Below are 19074 nucleotides of genomic sequence, written 5' to 3' on the forward strand. Positions count from 1 at the left end.
GGGAGAGATCCTGCCTCAAGTGGAGGAGTTTAAGTATCTTGGGATCTTGTTCACGAGTGAGGGAAGAATGGAGCGTGAGATTGACAGGCGGATCGGTGCCTTGGCAGCAGTAATGCGGTCGCTGTATCGGTCCGTCGTGGTGAAGAAGGAGCCGAAAGGCGAAGCTCTCGATTTACCGGTCAATCTACGTTCCTACCCTCACCTATGGTCATGAACTTTGGGTCATGACCGAAAGAACAAGGTCCCGGATACAAGCGGCTGAAATGAGTTTCCTCCGCAGGGTGGTGGGGCACTCCCTTAGAGATAGGGTGAGGAGCTCTGTCACCCGGGAGGAGCTCAGAGTAGAGTCACTGCTCCTCCACATCGAGAGGAGTCAGCTGAGGTGGCTCGGGCATCTTTACCGGATGCCCCCTGGACGCCTCCCTAGGGAGGTGTTCCAGGCATGCCCCACCGGGAGGAGGCCCCGGGGAAGACCCAGGACACGCTGGAGTGACTATGTCGCTCGGCTGGCCTGGGAACGCCTCGGGGTCCCCCCGGATGAGCTGGAGGAAGTGTCCGGGGAGAGGAAAGTTTAGGCGTCCCTGCTTAGACTGCTGCCCCCGCAACCCGGCCCTGGATAAGCGGGTGGAAATGGATGGATGGATGGATGGATAATGACAGCAGTTATGATGAGTGTGTATAAGTGAGACATAAAAACAGTAAAATCGAAATGTTTTATATTACTTGTTTTTTTTCCCTTACACTTTTTGTGAAATAATGCTTTGTTTTTGCAGTTATTACAACAGCACAAACATAATGTTGACAGCGAGACAGTTACATTAGTAGTGTTATTGTTACTTTTTCATCTCAGTTGGTGGAAGCAGCATTCCCCTGAACGTGACCTGAAGTACATTTTACTGCACAGTTGACTGAAATCTCTTGAGAACATAATGCAAGAGAAGTAAATGAGCCTGTCTGTTTTAGGACAACAGAAACTGATAAATTTGTAAATGAGAATGACTAAGTTGTAAGTTTGGCTATTTTAAAATGTAGTGCAGGTGTTGCTAGTGAGGACACAGCAGAGTTTTGGGCATAAACTCAGCAGAGTAATCAGACTAACTGTCCCTTTGTGATATATCGTTTGGTTGGTCGCTTCGAAAGAAGGAACAGATTTACCTGTTTTTTTGTTTGTTTGTGTGTTTGTTTGTTTGTCTGTTTGTTTGCAACATAAGGGAGGCAAGCAGACAAAAAACCAAACAAAACAAACAAACAAACAAAAAAAGAACTAATGTGTCATTACCACATGGATGAACTGAAGATTCAGTGAATACTGGGTGGGTGGCCGGCCCTTAAATACTGTGGCAGCAGTTGATTCTATGATTTGAGGCAGATGTGCTCAGGAGAGGAGGAGGCTGAACCAGGCCGGCCAGCCACGCCTTCCAGTTATGCCTGGGTCAGACTACATGATTTTAGCTCAATTTTGACATGATTTTTTGACACTACTCCTGCAGTGTGATATGCTAAATAACCTGTTGTGCAGTGTCTGGAACTGTTTCGTGACGTGACATTTCCCAGAGGGAGTAGGACCGAGTCAAAAAAGGCAAATGTTGGCAAGAAATAGTGGAAGCTCTTCATCAGCCTGGCAAGTGGCTGGCTATGTGGTTCTATCCCTGGTCCTAACTGTAAGAATATGCTTATCTTTACTAACTTCAGATCTGACGTTAAAGTAGTATGTTTGATGCAGCCAACACAGCCAAGCCTGCTCCTTGTAGAATAAATAAATATGGAAATAAAATGAGTATATGTGTTGTGTTGCCATTGCCAATAGAGTTAACAGCTTCTGCACACTTGCGCAAGTTGTTAATCTCTTCCCATTTTCTTTATAGCGTGTATATCCAGTGCAAGTTTTTTACTAATTATATTGTTCATAACAGTTCATACCAGTATGAAGTCGTTTTTTTTTGTTTTTGTTTTTTTTTTTCCCCAACTCTGATGTGTAGCTTAGACTTAGACTTGACTTTATTGATTCCAACTTGGGAAATTCTTTTGTTGCAGCAACAGGCTAAACATACACACAAACATAGAATATATAAAATAAAGAAGAATCAGGATGAGAACAAATCTAAGGAAGAGAATGTTCTTAAAAAACTAAGTATACAAACATAGAATAGAATAGAGCAGAGCTTATGTTACAAGCAGAGCTTATGTACACGTATACCTTAAATAATTTGTTCAATCTTCTGATACAGCACCTGAATCTAATGGTAATAACCTCTGTCACACACTTATTAGCTGTTTTGAGGAGTAACATGATGGCAGTTCTAGAGGAGACTGTTGTGTTCCATTACGCTAACTGTAACTCATTTTTGACAATTATTATTATTATTACTGTGACCAGCACAATCAAGAAAAGCAGTACTTGGAATGTGCTTCAATTTCAGTTTAATAGGATCCTGAGTCCGGTTGATGTTGAGCTGGCTAAATTTCCCATTTACCATTAGACACTGTCAGTATAGGCTTGAATGTAAAGAATAAGCATGTGAAAATTGAAAGTAATAACTGCCTCTCCACTGACCACAGATGTATACAGCAACAAACTATTAGATAACTAGTAGATAACTAAGGAGTAACAGGGCAGTGGCTCTACTGTGGAACTACCAAACTCACACGTTACAAGTCCTCCAGAAATAAAGATAAGTAAATGAAATGACAGTGCAAACCTTGGAACAATAAAATATTCTGGACAAAATGGTAAAAGAATAAAAAAATAATAATAATAATTTATTGTATTGTGTCTCTTTATTTTATGTGCAAAATATTTATATATTTCTTTATCAATATAACAAAGCAAGATTTTCAACTCTCCCACTTAACCCATGTAACTTAACAAAAACAACTGAATGAAAACAACAAACGTGGCTAAACTAACCGGCGAAGCAAGTTGCTCATCTGCAAGATTCACAAGAAGTTTAACTACACGACAATACTTGTGCCAACCGTTAGGAGTGGTTTTAGTCTACAAATATACACCTTGCTGTAAAAGCAGGGTGCAATCTACGAGGGAGAGACATGAGACATGAACTCCCCTGAAAACATGATTTGCGAAATTTTGTGTGTGGGGGGGGGGGGGCAATAAACAAATAATATTAAAGTTAATCAACATAAAAATAAGAGTCCTCTAATTAATTCTTTACAGAAATAAATCTCTTACACTATTTTTGGCATGTATTTCTATCTTTCTGTTTTCATCGTCATTGACCATGTGTTCAGGCTATTATTGATGTATGACCTCATCATGTATGAGGTTGATTCACTCTAATAAAGATACTAGTGTACATGCTATTCTTGTAATCATCATTGGGGTGTGGCGGAGCAATATCAAATTCTCACTTACATTAACAACCCCCAAAAGAAAAATAGAGTAAAACTTACCGTGACCAACACACAACTTGTGTCTGTCTCAGGTGTCTTTCTCATGTGTCTTTCATTTACCCAGAAAACTGTCTGATTGGCTTAGGGTGCATCTCCCCAGAAAATGGATTGCTTAGGTTACATTAGTCAAACAAACTGAAAATACACCAGCTCAGTAGACAAGATATGGTAACTCATAATTAGTTATTGGCAGATGCTGTCGTGGAATGTGAAGGCCGAATATACAATCCACAATAGGCCAGACTAAGTCAAATTCAGCTGTCTGAGAAAAGTGCTCAAAAAAGAGCTGCAGGAGTCGGGGTCCGAGAAGCAAAAATACTTTATTGCCAGCAACAAAGGGGAAAAAACACTCAGAGACACACAGAGTGCAACTCTGAAGAAGTTCCAACTTACAATGGTCAGTGCTCTGTCTTTTATAGAGTTCAGCTCAAGATCTCCCCTGCCCTTGGGGCATCTTCTCTTCAAGGTCTCCCCGGCCCTTGGGGCATCTTCTCTTTTTCTAGGATTACATTATCCCCTGGCCGCTATTCAGCCTGGGCTTGCAGGTGCTCCTTTTTCTTTCTATTCTTTTGAAATTACACCATTAGCTTCTGATTGTCATGGGCTCTATTTTTAAAAATATTACCAAATCACAATTTATTGCCATAATTGTATATAAAGTATAAAGACATGTCACACAATCACATTATCTTTAAGTACACTTTGAGAGTATATTAAAACATAGTAAAGTATATTGAATCATCTCAAACCAGCATTCATTAAAGCATAGTAAATCATAGTAAATCATAGTGTGATTATAAGACCATTCAATCTTTCATGATGATAACAGACACTCAAACATGGATTGAATACAGTTAGGTTATATGAGGACACACAGGGTTATGTAAGGTCACAGACAACACCGGCTAAAACCGGCTGAGACCAGCTAAGACAGGTGCAAAGACACCTGCAAGGCCATGGAAAACCCAAAGATCCATGATACAGGCGCACTGCCCTCGTGATCTCTGCTGTACAGTATCATCCCTGCACAGTATCACCATCTTGACCTTTTATGTGCTTCTTCTCCATTTCTCCATTTCTCTTGTACTTTTAAGCAAATGAACTATTAAACTTCTACTACAGTGTTTGCTACTATCATCTACCATTGGTTACAGTGTTTTACTCAATTCTTCACATATCTGTTGGAAAAAATTATACTACAGCGCTTTTTTATCCAAAGCAGCATACATATGAATTCACTCACCAACAGCACAGCATCGGGGTTTAGTATCTTGCCCAAGCCGAGGCCAGGGTTCTAGTCCGACGACCAACACAAGTCTGCATTCGCCCACACATTCATAGGTAGGCCACCTGTTCATTATGAGCGTTAACCATTCACACACAGGATCGGCGCAGCATTGGGGTTCAATATCTTGCCCAAGGATACCTCGACATGTAGACTGCTGAGGCTAGGGATGGAACTACCAACCTTCTGGTAAGTGGACAAGCGCTCTACCTATCACAGCCGCCCCAAGGTAGAGTGTAGTGAAGGGGGCAAACACATGGCCGTCCCCCTGGAGGTTAGAGCTTGGGTCCCATATGAGTCAGTTCTTATAGAGTTGACTTAATACAGTATGTCCATTTTTTTAATTTCAGTTTTTGTGCTGAAGTTTGGTTAGGTTTAGGCAACAAAACTACTTCTGCCAAATGTCACGCATTGACCATGATTCTCACACAACTGACACTTCACACAAGTCCATATTGTCATGCATTGAAAATCTGATAACTGAAAACATCATGGCACGTAAAGAGGACACAGACAGACAAGGCGAAGTAGCACTGTGCAGCAGCAAGTTTTTCAGACCATTGGGGAGAGAGCAAGAAATACACACAAGTCAAATTGAAATATAATATACTGTACGCATGCTGCTCAGCAGGGTGCCACAGTGTATCTCCCTCCTCTCATGTTACAGGGAGGGTCTGTGCCTCTGTAACTCTGAAACTTTCTCATTGTTCTTAGTAAGAGATTTGTAGGTCAGTGCAATGCAATATAGTATTAATGTAGTTATACACCAATCTTGAAATCTAGTAATACAGGCTAACAGAATACAACATTTTTGGTTAACATTATACAGCTTTGCCAACATGCTGTCATGCTGCATAAACAAATTTAATGCCAAATAAGGGAAAGGCTCAAAGCCACCCCTTCATGAAAAAATATTGTTGTAACATTAAATAGGTTTTCTGTGCACACAGGACAAAGTCCAAATATCAGGCTTTTTTTCCAGGGCCCTATGCACACAGTTTGTGTGGCTTTAGTTGACAGAGTCACACACACACCACTCCAATCTTTGACAAGTGAAAACCTTTACGATATATCTTTTAATGTGATTAAGACGATTCAGGTTAGATTAATTAGGCTAACCAATAATGTGACCATTGAACCATTCGTGGAGCTGAGGACTACAAATATGAAAATCATATAATCTATACCTATCTATCTATGTGTGTATGTGTGTGTGTGTGTGTGTGTGTATATATATATATATATATATATATATATATATATATATGGATTGTACAAATAACACCGATGTCCTGTACAGGAGGGGCCAAAGTCATCTGCTCCTGCTTAAAGACTTAACAAACTAGTCAGGAGAGCTGGCGCGTCCTGGACTGCCCCTGGACACTGTTTATGCGACTGTGCTTGCTCTTTGTAGTACTTTCTGGCTGTAACAACTAAATGTCTGCGGTGTGGGATCAATAAAGTCCTATCTATCTCCTTCAATGACAGTTCCTTTCACATTCAATATAAGTTATTACTTTCTCGCTGATTTGCTCCTAATCCTCTATTGTTTGGACAAAGCAAGAAGATGTTTGAAGATGTCAGCTTTGGCTTTCTGAAATTGTGACTCGGACTTTTCTTTTTTTTTTTTTTTTTTTTTCCACATTTTTATTGTTTGGTTAACAAAAATTAGCAGGTTAATTGAAAACAGATATAATTGTTAGTTGGAGCCCTAATCACATCCACGTTATCAGGGGAATTCAAACCATTTAGTTTATCCTGATTATATAAAACCACTTTAAGTTTGTAGCAGAACTGGTCTGTAGCTGACCCTCTTCTAACCTCTTTGCATTGCTCAGGAGAAGTGTAGTGATAAAACAATCAGACTTTTAAGAGTTATTGACCATCTGGAAGGTTCACCGAAAGGTGTGAACCCAGGCAGAGACAGGATGTCTGGTTGAGAGACCTCTTATCACACTCTTTCAGGGCAACAAGAGTCACTGACAACACTTTTACTTCAAATTTACATCTGGTCAAGACGTTCCCATGGAGGTGCTAACTCTTTCTTGATAGCCCATGGGAGTTGAGGACAATAAAACTGCCTGGATGGACGAATGCCATGTCTCAAAGGAATCTCCAAACCAGATAATGCTGATGGGTTGTAAATTGAACATTCCTGAAGCAAACTGTTCTGTATGTCTGTGTGTCTTTTGCTTAACCTACCAAATTAACCAAATCCCAATGTTTGATTTAACTGTAGATGTAATTACATTGCTAAGCTCGTGATCAGTACAATAACAATGCTTTCCTGGTTTTTCTAACTTACAGAATGACGAAACTGTGAATTAAACTATTTCAAAGGTTTTCTCTGAGTTTCTACCATGTAACCATACCGCCATCTAGAGGTTCATAGCAATTAGGTTGAATGTGCTTAGCGGATACATTTATTAATAAGTAACCGTAATAGCGGTAATCATTTCGGCAAATATAGTCTGCCCTTCCTTATTCCTTCATCATGTTAAAGTAGTTATACCCTTAATCATCATGTTTGTTAGGATTAGTATTAGGAAATGTTACCATGTTCATTGTTTAATGTTGTCGTTATTCATAAGAATTGTCTAACGCATGTAGCGAACGCGCATGTTGTTGTTGAAGTACCATTGAAAATTGATCATTTAAAATATATTTGATTGACCATAGTGAGAAGCAGATGAGTCCCTCGTATGAATCATTAAATAATTCTCGCTCTGTAGGATGAAATCACGTTGCGCGTCTGCGAACCATCCTACATGCGTGACGTCCTATTGATTAGACACGCCCTGGAGCGATGATAAAGTAGTCGCGCATCGCGGACTTCAGTTCTAGTTGTGTTTCTTTTTTCGTTCTGTTAAGTTTTCTTTTAGTCTTGCTTGGTTTTTGTTTCTTCTTTCTTCTAGTCTCGTCTTCAATTTTTCTTTAATCCAATTTTTGTGTTAAGTTCTTTGTCTTTAGTTTTCAAGTATTTTTCCGCTCCGTCGTTTTCTCAGTCTTTTTGCTGCTGCTCACAACTACACAAAGCGGCCTGATTTAATTCTGCAGAAAACGCACTTTTCTAATCTTCGTGAAACTTTCATTTTTGCTCGCCACGCCAAGCCGCATAATTTCTATTTTTGTTGTTAAAGTCTAGTCACGTAATAATAACTTTGAAGATATTTTTGACCGGCCATCGAAGAGTTTCTCAATCTTATTATTAGTAATCAAAAGCCTTGCCAAACGGCCAACAACTAACTGACTGCACCGAAGACCTGTAGCCTGCTGCTGACCCGCTGGTCCGGGTTAAAGAACCATCAGAAGCCGTTCCTCGTCTGTAACCGACACCGAAGACCCTCAGCTCCCGAGACATCCCTGTCCAGCACCAGCTCTCATCAGCGGTTCGCTTGATTCGTCCTGCAGACTGCTGTACGGGCCAGAGTGACAGACAACGGCGCGGAGCCTCTTCGTGTTAGTTCGGAGCAGACCTCTACAGGAACGTCGCTGACAAAGTAGGCATATCTAAGCGGTTTTGAATAAGAGTTGGTCCGTGAGGTTGAGATATTGTTAATTTGTCTAAATTCTCTAGATCGTTCATTCAACAAATTAACTTCATATTCGCGTCCCCATTTCCCTTTAAAAACCTACTTCTCACTATCGCCAAACTCATTTTACCATCCTCTTGCCATAAGTTCCTCTGTGCAGTGTTTGTGTTAATTTACATCATCCATATAATCTATCGTATTATTCATGATTCATATTCATCTCATTATTGTGTTTAATAAATAATCTTTTGCATACAAGTCATTGTCCGACGGTGTCCTTTTGAGCTGAATATAAGCAATCCCTGTACTGAGAGTTCACGCCTTAGATTATCAGACTGATCTACTGTTGATTCATTCGTTCACTACATCAGCTTTAACAGATATAATATACAAAATCCTTCGTAGCTGACGAAGGTTGGTGCCCCTGGTAATATTAACGAATGTAACATTAATTTAGAGGTAATTCCCCTACAAGTTATTGGTGTAAACAGATTTTTTCAGAGCTGCATACTGATTCAGCTTTGACCTACTGTTCTTGTAGTACCTCTAGTATTTTGAGAACTGCTCTCACACTTCCATTTCAGATGAAATTTCAGCTCTGTGGTAATTGTCTTTTAACTGGCATATCAGTTGTTTTAATTGTCTGCTTTTTAACTAATTTTGATGCTTACACTTTGATTGACACTTCAAATGTTATCAGGACTTGAACTTCAACTGTAACTGAAAGAAAATACATGTTAAAACAGTTATATCCTTTTAAAGTGTTCAAATAAGTTAATTTTTAGCACAAGAGACACAAGAGAACACACTTTCTTCATAAAATGTAGCTTTTTGTATTTGGGTGACTGGACTTTAAAAACTGATCTTCATGTTTGGTTTATTCTTTTTACAGAAATGGCCTTGAACTCCACTGTAAAACTCTGTCCCTGCAACCACATCTCAGCAATTAACAGGTGAGTAAATGTTTATTCCACAGTTTTGCTTGCTAAATGTTTTTTTGTAAGAAATGACAAAATTATTTCAACCATAACCTGCTTATCATCATCATAATATGGACGAAAGAAGCTTTATATAAATTAAATTTTAACATTCTAAATAGATCATTACTGGATCCTGGGTGAAACTTGGGTTGCATGTGGCATGCAGAACTTCAAAGCAAACTTTGCATCTTGCTCATAATTTTGTTAAGACTCCCAAACACAATTATACGTCAAGGAATTATGAGACACACCCCAATTTGATAGAGCTCCACAGAGTGCTGGATGTGATAGAAGCTAAGTTCTACCAAAACTATCCAAGACTCTCCACTGAATGGTTTTCAGATGATGTTTTGGGTTAGGGAATAGATACTGCAACCTCTAATGACTCATTGCTAGCAAGTACCGGACCTGATGAAGGAAAAGCTCTTCCTGGCTGATATGACCATGATCTAAGTAGCGAGCCAGCAAGGCAGCGGATTTAGATAACTTCAGCCCACCCAGAGCCAACAAAACTTTTTGTGGCTAGTTCAGTTCATTTTGTCAACTTGTCATGACGGTTCTGTCTTGACTGTCAAAGCTCATTTTTATAGCTGCTTGACAGTCAGCATTTGTCCCTGGAAATGTGTGAAAAAGTAATGTTGTCATGGTTTGGTTTGTCAGCCATTTTAAGAGTTTCCAGATTTGTGGAAACATAAATTTTGCTTTATGAATATATTCATAATTTGTATACCATGAGCAAACAGAGACCGAGAATAGGAAGAGAACATTTATATTTGTGACAGTGATATTTACACTGAACAAAAATATAAACACAACACTTTTGTTTTTGCTCCCATTTTTCATGAGCTGAACTCAAAGATCTAAAACATTTTCTATATACACAAAAGACCATTCTCTCTCAAATATTGTTCACAAATCTGTCCAAATCTGTGTTAGTGAGCACTTCTCCTTTGCCGAGATAATCCATCCCACCTCACAGGTGTGGCAAATCAAGATGCTGATTAGACAGCATGAAAATTGCACAGTGTGCCTTAGGCTGGCCACAGTAAAAGGCCACTCTGAAATGTGCAGTTGTGCTTTATTGGGGGGGTCTGGGGGGGTCAGAAAACCAGTCAGTATCTGGTGTGACCACCATTTGCCTCACGCAGTGCAACGTATCTCCTTCGCATAGAGTTGATTAGGTTGTTGATTGTGGCCTGTGGAATGATGGTCCACTCCTTCAATGACTGTGCGAAGTTGCTGGATATTGGCAGGAGCTGGAACACGCTGCTGTTATACATCAATTCAGAACATCCCAAACATGCTCAATCGGTGAATATGCTGGCCATGCGAGAACTGGGAATTTTTCAGCTTCCAGGTGTACAGATCCTTGCAACATTGGGCTGTGCATTATCATGCTGCAACATGAGGTGATGGCTGTGGATGAATGGCACAACAATGGGCCTCAGGATCTCATCACAGTATCTCTGTGCATTCAAAATGCCATCAATAAAATGCACCTGTGTTCATTGTCCATAACATACGCCTGCCCATATCATAACCCCACCGCCACCATGGGCCACTCAATCCACAACGTTGACATCAGCAAACTGCTCACCCACATGACGCTACACACGCTGTCTGCCATCTGCCCTGAACAGTGAAAACCAGGATTCATTCGTGAAGAGAACACCTCTTGAACATGCCAGATGCCATCAAATGTGAGCATTTGCCCACTCAAGTCGGTTACGACGACTAACTGCAGTCAGGTCGAGACCCCGATGAGGATGACGAGCATGCATAGGAGATCAAGATGCCGCCGCGGACGGCTGCCTCAGTGTGTTGGTGCACGTTGTTTTGTTTTGTTTTGTTTTGTGTTTTAAACCTGTTTTTTGTGATGGTACCCAGAGCTCTTTCACCAGAGAAGAGCTCATGAACATCAGGGGAGCAACACCAGAGGATTTATTTCCTAAATTTCTGCTTCCAACAGTGGAAATTTTGGACATACTGGTCAAAGGTGCGCTCACCCTTGCTCACATAGTGAAACACCGGAGGAGAGGAAAACGAGCCGGCACGCTCGTGCGCCTTCGCCAGCGTGGACTACGTACAGCGTTACCGGGAATATTTCTCTCTAACGTGCGTTCACTGCCCAACAAACTGGAGGAATTGTAACTGCTGTTGGGTAATAACAGGGACTTTTCTTCATCTGCGGTTTTGTGCTTCATCGAGACGTGGCTCTGTGGATTAATACCGAACTCTGCGCTGCAGCTGGCTGGCTTCCAACTCCACCGCGCAGACAGAGACTGGAATCTTTCACCATTAACTGTAAGCCTTTTTATTCACCCCGTGAGTTCGCTTCATTCATTCTGGTCGGCGTTTACATCCCGCCTCAAGCCAACGTGCAGGACGCACAGCGTATAGAAGAAGAAGAAGAAGAATCGGGGGGAGACATTCCCCTTTATTGTCACACATCATGCACATGCAGGACACTGCACACGAAGGTGAAATTTGTCCTCCGCATTTCACCCATCCTAGTCATCCTTCCTCCGTGGCAGACCAGGAGCGGTGGGCAGCCAGACCGGCGCCCGGGGACCCAGCTCGTTGTCACCATTGGTCAGGTAGTGATCTTCTTGCATGTTTTTAATGGGGGTATATTTTTACGGAGGATACCCCAGGTGAACACGGGGAGAACATGCAAACTCCACACAGAAAGGCCCTTTTTTCCTCGAGCAGCAGGCACCGAAGGCATGGTGGAGGACACACCCCCGGTGCCCGCAGCAAGAATCGAACCCGGGACCTTCTTGCTGTGAGGCGACAGTGTTGCCACCGTGCCACCGTGCCACCGTGCCACCCAACGGGGTGACCAGATACTGCGTGTGGAGCGGACCAACCCGGACTCTTTAGTTATTGTCCTTGGCGACTTTAACAAAGGTAACCTCACGCACGAACTCCCTAAATACAGACAGTTTATCAAATGCCCGACCAGAGAGGAGAACATTCTGGATCACTGTTACACCTGTTCTGGCAATTTTGTACTAAAAAGCACAGATTTGTTCGTTGTCTTTCTGTGAGTTTATTCTGACGCCTGCAGACGGACTCCCTTCTTGTTGTCTCGAGTGTGAGATGACAAGAAAGAGCCCGGAGAAGTTGATAGATTATATACAATATATTATCTTTGTAGACAGGATGACTTTGTTCTATCATCAGAACAATGTCAGCACAATAGGTACGTCATAATGTGTTGTACAATCAGGACACAAGGTTCACTTTATCAGTGCATAATAACATACTGTACATTGTTACATGGTCAGCAGATTATGACATACGCACGCACCTAATCATATAATATGGTTGTTCATTTGGCTTTAAGACAGTGAATACTTATGATTAAGTACGGAGAAGATGAATAATAAGAATTCCCATTACACACCACAGTCAGGGATGCTTATCACGCCGTCCCCTGTGCTGCACTGGGCCACTCTGACCACGTCATGGTACACCTGATTCCTGCGTACAGGCAGAAACTAAAGCTCTGCAAACCTGTAGTGAGGACATCAAGGACGTGGACCAGCAAGGCTGTGGAGGATCTCCAGGCGTGTTTGGACTCTGCTGACTGGGATGTGTTCAGGACTGCTACCAACAGTCTGGATGAGTACATGGAGGCTGTGACGTCCTACATCAGCTTCTGTGAGGACTGCTGTGTTCCATCACGCACCAGGGTGAGTTACAACAATGACAGACCCTGGTTCACAGCCCAACCCAAGCAGCTAAGGTTGGCAAAGGAAGTGGCCTTCAGGAGTGGGGACAAAGACAGATACAAAGAGTCGAAGTACAAGTTTAGCAAGGCGGTGAAAGACGCTAAACGACTGTACTCTGAGAAGCTCCAACACCAATTCTCAGCTAACGACTCTGCATCTGTCTGGAAAGGGCTCAGGCAGATCACTAACTACAAGCCTAAAGCCCCCCACTCCATCAACGATCAACGGCTAGCCTGAACCAGTTCTACTGCCACTTTGAAAGACAAAGGGACAGTCCAGCAACCATCCCCCACGACACCTCCCAACAGCTCCAGCTCCAGTCAACTCCACCAATGCCCACCTTAAAGGAAACAGCGCGTGAAGCTGGGGAAACGCGTCTCCGATGCTAAGAAAGGTGGAAAGGTGGCACGGTGGCATGGTGGCAACACTGTCGCCTCACAGCAAGAAGGTCCCGGGTTCGAATCTCGCTGCGGGCACCGGGTGTGTCCTCCACCATGCTTCGGTGCCTGCTGCTCGAGGAGGGCCTTTCTGTGTGGAGTTTGCATGTTCTCCCCGTGTTCACCTGGGGTATCCTCCGTAAAAATATACCCCCACTAAAAACATGCAAGAAGATCACCACCTGACCAATGGTGACGCAACAGAATGGGTCCCCGGGCGCCGGTCTGGCTGCCCACCGCTCCTGGTCTGCCGCGGAGGAGGGACGACCAGGATGGGTCAAAAGCGGAAGGCAAATTTCACCTCCGTGTGCCGTGTTTCCGACCATGTGTGTGTGACAAATAAAGGGGAATGTCTCCCCCCGATTCTTCTTCTTCTTCTTCTTCTTCTTCTTCTTCTTCTTCTTCAAAAAGACCATCAGCACCAGATCCCCCCAGGGCTGTGTTCTTTCTCCTATGCTCTTCTCCCTGTACACAAACAGCTGCACCTCCAGTCACCAGTCTGTCAAGCTCCTGAAGTTTGCGGACGACACCACCCTCATCGGACTCATCTCTGTTGGCGACGAGTCTGCCTACAGGTGGGAGGTTGACCATCTGGTGACCTGGTGCAACCAGAACAACCTGGAGCTCAATGCTCTAAAGACAGTGGAGATGATTGTGGACAACAGGAAGAACTCAGCCTCACCTGCCCCATCACCCTCTGTGACTCCACTACTGACACTGTGGAGTCTTTCCGCTTCCTGGGAACTATCATCTCCCAGGACCTCAAGTGGGAGCCGAACATCAGCTCCCTCATGAAGAAAGCACACCAGAGGATGTACTTCCTATGGCAGCTGAAGAAATTCAGCCTGCCAAAGACAATGATGGTGCACTTCTACACAGCCATCATTGAGTCCATCCTCACCTCCTCCATCACTGTCTGGTATGCTGCTGCCACCGCCAAGGACAAGGGCAGACTGCAGCGTGTCACTCGGTCTGCAGAGAAGGTGATTGGCTGCAATCTCCCATCTCTTCAGGACCTGTACGCCTCCAGGACCCTGAGGCGTGCAGAAAAGATTGTGGCTGATCCCTCTCACCCCAGACACAAACTCTTTGACTCACTCCCCTCTGGCAGGAGGCTGCAGTCCATCAGGACCAAAACCTCATGCCACAAGAACAGTTTTTTCCCGTCTGCTGTCAGCCTTATCAACAAGGCCTGGAACCCCCCCGACACTCTTCACAACTCTATGCGTTACATTAACGCTCATCTTGGACTTCTTTCTGAAAAACAGACTGTGTTTCCAGAAAATAGCAAACAACAAAAAACAGACTTGTGTATATATATTTAAATTGTTATATTTTGTGCTCTTATTTTAGTAGATGTGTCATGCACCAACTTCACCACAACAAATTCCTTGTATGTGTAAAAGCGTACTTGGCAATAAAGCTTTTTCTGATTTCTGATTTCTGATTCTGATGCAGATGAGTGTCCCTGAGATGGTTTCTGACAGTTTGTGCGGCAATTCTTTGGTTAAGCAAACCGATTGTTGCAGCAGCTGTCCAGGTGGCTGGTCTCAGGCGATCTTGGAGGTGAACATGCTGGATGTGGAGATCCTGGGATGGTGTGGTTAGACGTGGTCTGTGGTTGTGAGGCCAGTTGGATGTACTGCCAAATTGTCTGAAACGTCTTTGGAGATGGCTTATGGTAGAGAAATGAACATTCAATTCACAGGCAACAGCTCTGGTGGACATTCCTGCGGTCAGCATGCCAATTGCACGCTCCCTCAAAACTAGCGACATCTGTGGCATTGTGCTGTGTGATAAAACTGAACATTTTAGAGTGGCCTTTTATTGTGGCCAGCCTAAGGCACACCTGTGCAATAATCATGCTGTGTAATCAGCATCTTGATATGCCACACCTGTGAGGTGGGATGGATTATCTCGGCAAAGGAGAAGTGCTCACTAACACAGATTTAGACAGATTTGTGAACAATATTTGAGAGAGAATGGTCTTTTGTGTATATAGAAAATGTTTTAGATCTTTGAGTTCAGCTCATGAAAAATGGGAGCAAAAACAAAAGTGTTGCATTTATATTTTTGTTCAGTGTAATTTGAGCTTTTAGTTGGCAGCCATAAACCTATCAGGACTCATTGAACTGCTTTGTGTTGTTCGTTGAGATTACTGCCTGTGTTCCTGCAGACCCCCAAGAACTCATCCTGTGACTCACTACAAGTCACCAATCCTTTATTTATACTATCTACAAACATTAGAAAGGTTTTCTTGGCCACATGTCATGGGGGTGTTTATTGTTTTCATGAGTTCAATGACATGGGATGCTTCATAATCAATGGACTATGCAGTCCTGGGGTCCCTGTATCCCTTTACCCACTGAGGTAGGTGAACTCCTTTGTTGTTTTTAAAGCTTCACCATACACATGGATTGGTAGTGGATCTGAAATGTTTAGTGCCATCACTTCAGATTTCCTCTGGCTTATTTTCAAGCCAACTTGCCGTGCAAAGTAGCCGAGATGTGATGTCTTCTCTTGCATGTGTTGGTGAATGTGTGAGACTAGAGCTAGATCATCAGCAAAATCGAGGTCTTCCAATGCTGAGAAGAGAGTCCATCTTATACATCTTGTTTTTTCTTCTGTTGTGCGGCGCATCACCCAGTCGATAACGATGTTGAAGAGCAATGCTGACATCACAAATCCTTGTCTGACCACTACGGTCCACTACGTGCTGTGGGATTCCATACATCCTTAAGATGTTCTAGAGGCCGTCACGGTGTATGCTATCAAATGCCTTTTCAAAGTCGACACAGTCTCTGCCAGTCTGTGCATTGTTCTATAATATTATGGAGTGCAAATATCTGGTAAATGCACCCCCTCCCCTTACAGAATCCTGCCTGTTCATTGCTGAGTTTCTCATCTACTGCCAGTGTAAGATGCTGCACAATGATTTTTGTCATGGTTTTGCTTGGTATCGATAGAAGTGTGATTCCACACCAGTAGTTACAATCTCTCAAGTTGCCCTTCTTTGGTGTCTTTATGTTAATTCCTTCCAACCAGTCATCAGGTATTTCCTTTTTCTCCCAGATGGTTTTGAATAGTGGTTGAAGTAGTTTGGAGGCAAGGTTTGGGTCTGCTTTGAAAAGCTCTGCATTCAGGTTATCTTGGCCCGGGGTTTTTCCATTTTTTAGGAACTTAATTGCTGAGACAATTTCTACCTTTGTTGGTGGTTCGAAACCAATTTCCCGGTCGTTTTCTGCATGCTGTACATCTGGTTCTGTTGTGGGTGATGGTCTGTTTAAAACTTTCTGAAAGTGCTCTGCCCAGCAAGCTTGTGGTTCGGACTCAGTTGTCAGTAATTGTCCCTTTTTGTCTACTTTTGGTGTTTCAGTTGTTCATCTGTGTTTGCCACTTACTATTTTGGTGATCTTATATACTTTCCCTCGCTCCCCTTTCCTAGCTGCCTTCTAGATATGCCCACTTGTCAGCTCTGGCTTTCCTTCGCACTGCCTTGTTTGCTATTTGGTACTGTTGCCTGTATTTTTCCTTTAGCTGTTCAGACTTTGACTTATTTATTTGTTTCTTTAGGGCCCTTCTATTTTCTACAGTTTGCCATGTGTCTTCACTTATCCAATCCTTCTTTTTCTTGTTCTTGTAGCACAAAATAACCTCTGACCTTAGTGTCATGTAGCTTTCTGACATCGAATTGCTTTCTGGCTGTCTTTCTGCTAGCTGTTTTCCTAAGCTTTACTCTCAGCAAAGCTGTGACCAAGTGATGGTCGCTACCATCATCAGCTCCTTGTTTGACCTTGACATCAAGTAATGAGCATCTCCAGGTACTATTCATCCCTTCCATTTGGAGAGTACCATGTTAGCTTGTAAATGTCCCTGTGTTGGGACAGGGTTCCCCCAATGATGAGGTTGTGCATGGTGCAAAACTCTGCTAGCCTCTCCCCATTCTCATCCATGATTCAGCAGCCTTCCCTTCCCATCGCACTGTCATGTTCTGTGTTGCTGTTTCCCACCTTGGCATTTAGGTCCCCCATCACTATCCTCATGTCATGTCTTGGTGTAGTTTCCCAATACAGCCTGTAGTTGTTTGTAGAATTCATCTTTCGAGGCCTCATTGCTGTCATTTGTTGGAGCATAGCACTGGATGATAGTTGTGTTGATTTGCTTCCCCCTCAGTCTAATCTTCATGAGCCTACTGTTGACAGGTTTCCACTCTATCAAGCTCTTCTGCACTCCTTTCTTCATAATGATGGCTAATGATGGCTTGGTGATTTTTGGAACAGTGGAAAGTCTTTGGGCCAGAAATGGTCAGGCAACAGTGTCTGACCTGCAGTTCATGAATACTTCTGGATCAATTATTGGTGTCTTCACAAAAGATTCAAGAAATAGGCTACACAAGGTTTTCAAAGTCTGATGTTGTTTATTCATAGCAAAGACAGTTCGAACAAACAGCAGAGTGAACCCCGGGGTCCCGCACAAAACCTCTAAAAACTCTCAAAAACTCTGACCCTCAGGTCTTCTACAGCTCTTTATATACTCTAGAATGCTCCTCCTTTGTTTTCCTCCCATTTCCGAGAAACCACAACCCATTCTTTTAAAATTCAGTTTGAAGCAGTTGTGCCACCATTAGATTATTCCTGGGGCTTTCAGGGGATTTTTCTGACCTAACCATGGTAGCTTGCCAACTACCTTGCCTGTTTGTCAATTCAGTCAGCATCTTTTACCCGTGGCATATGGCAACTATCATGCCTGTTCAGTCAGCATTTTTCAGATCTAATTGTGGCAGACAACTGACTACCTAACTTTTTTAAAAATGCAGTCAACATTTGGAGGCATGTCCCATCAGGCCTGGATTTATCCACGTTCACTGTAGAACCAGATACCTGACTATTGTGTCTTTAAGTTAACTTGATTTCTGTTGCAGCCAACCCACAATCCCACAGCACAGCATGTTGACTGCCCCTCGTCAGGGTGTGTTGATTTTTACTGCCTTTTTGCCAAATGACCAAATGTATGTTGAGAGAGGGTACAAATACGACTATTGATCAATAGTAATGATTCAATTACTTTAGCAGATTTTGATTTTCTGGCTTTTAAAGTGTGCTTTGTAGTCTGGTGACAAAGCCAAAAGGCCAAAAAGAGACAAGTGTCAAAAGTGAATGAGGCAAATGACACAATAGTATTAATTTGAAAGTATTTTTCATGATGCTATACTTGCACATTAAACCAGTTTCTGCTACACTGTACTCTATTTCTACTACTCTGTACTCTGTTGAGAAAATGTTGCTCTTCCTCTTGGTTGCTGCTCAAGGTCATTTGTCACCATTGGTCATAGCAGCAAGTGTTGAATAGTTACACTTAAAATACCAAATAGAAACCACCATGGCTTGTGATAAAGCCATTTCAAGTGTCTTAAGCTTAGTTTAGTTTAGTTTAGTTTAGTTTAGTTTAGTTTATTTTGGTCTTTGGTTTGACACAACAACTCATTGCGCAATACACTTGACAACTTAACATAAATACAGCAGCTGGTCAAGGTCCAAGAAAGGAAAACAAAACAAAATTAAGCAAGTCAAAATAACAAATAAATAAGTAACTAAAGGAGGCATTCAATAAATGTTAGGTGAAGTTGTAATAACTTGGTCTTTTTTTGAACATTTTTTGAATACAGTCAGGCAGCATGTTGTTATTAATTTT

General features: G+C 42.5%; 1 protein-coding gene across 3 annotated transcripts in view; it reads left to right on the forward strand.

The window, feature by feature from the left end:
* Window positions 1-19074, forward strand: part of LOC143336335 (leucine-rich repeat and fibronectin type-III domain-containing protein 2-like) — a 288477-nt gene that overhangs the window by 61587 nt on the left and 207816 nt on the right. For all 3 annotated transcript variants that reach the window (XR_013078515.1, XM_076756427.1, XM_076756428.1), the window contains exon 2: window positions 9122-9182. The gene's annotated coding sequence lies outside the window, so the exon portion shown is untranslated. The remainder of the gene's footprint in view (window positions 1-9121; window positions 9183-19074) is intronic.

This window comes from Chaetodon auriga, chromosome 18 (assembly GCF_051107435.1).
Source record: "Chaetodon auriga isolate fChaAug3 chromosome 18, fChaAug3.hap1, whole genome shotgun sequence".
Classification (NCBI taxonomy): domain Eukaryota; kingdom Metazoa; phylum Chordata; class Actinopteri; order Chaetodontiformes; family Chaetodontidae; genus Chaetodon; species Chaetodon auriga.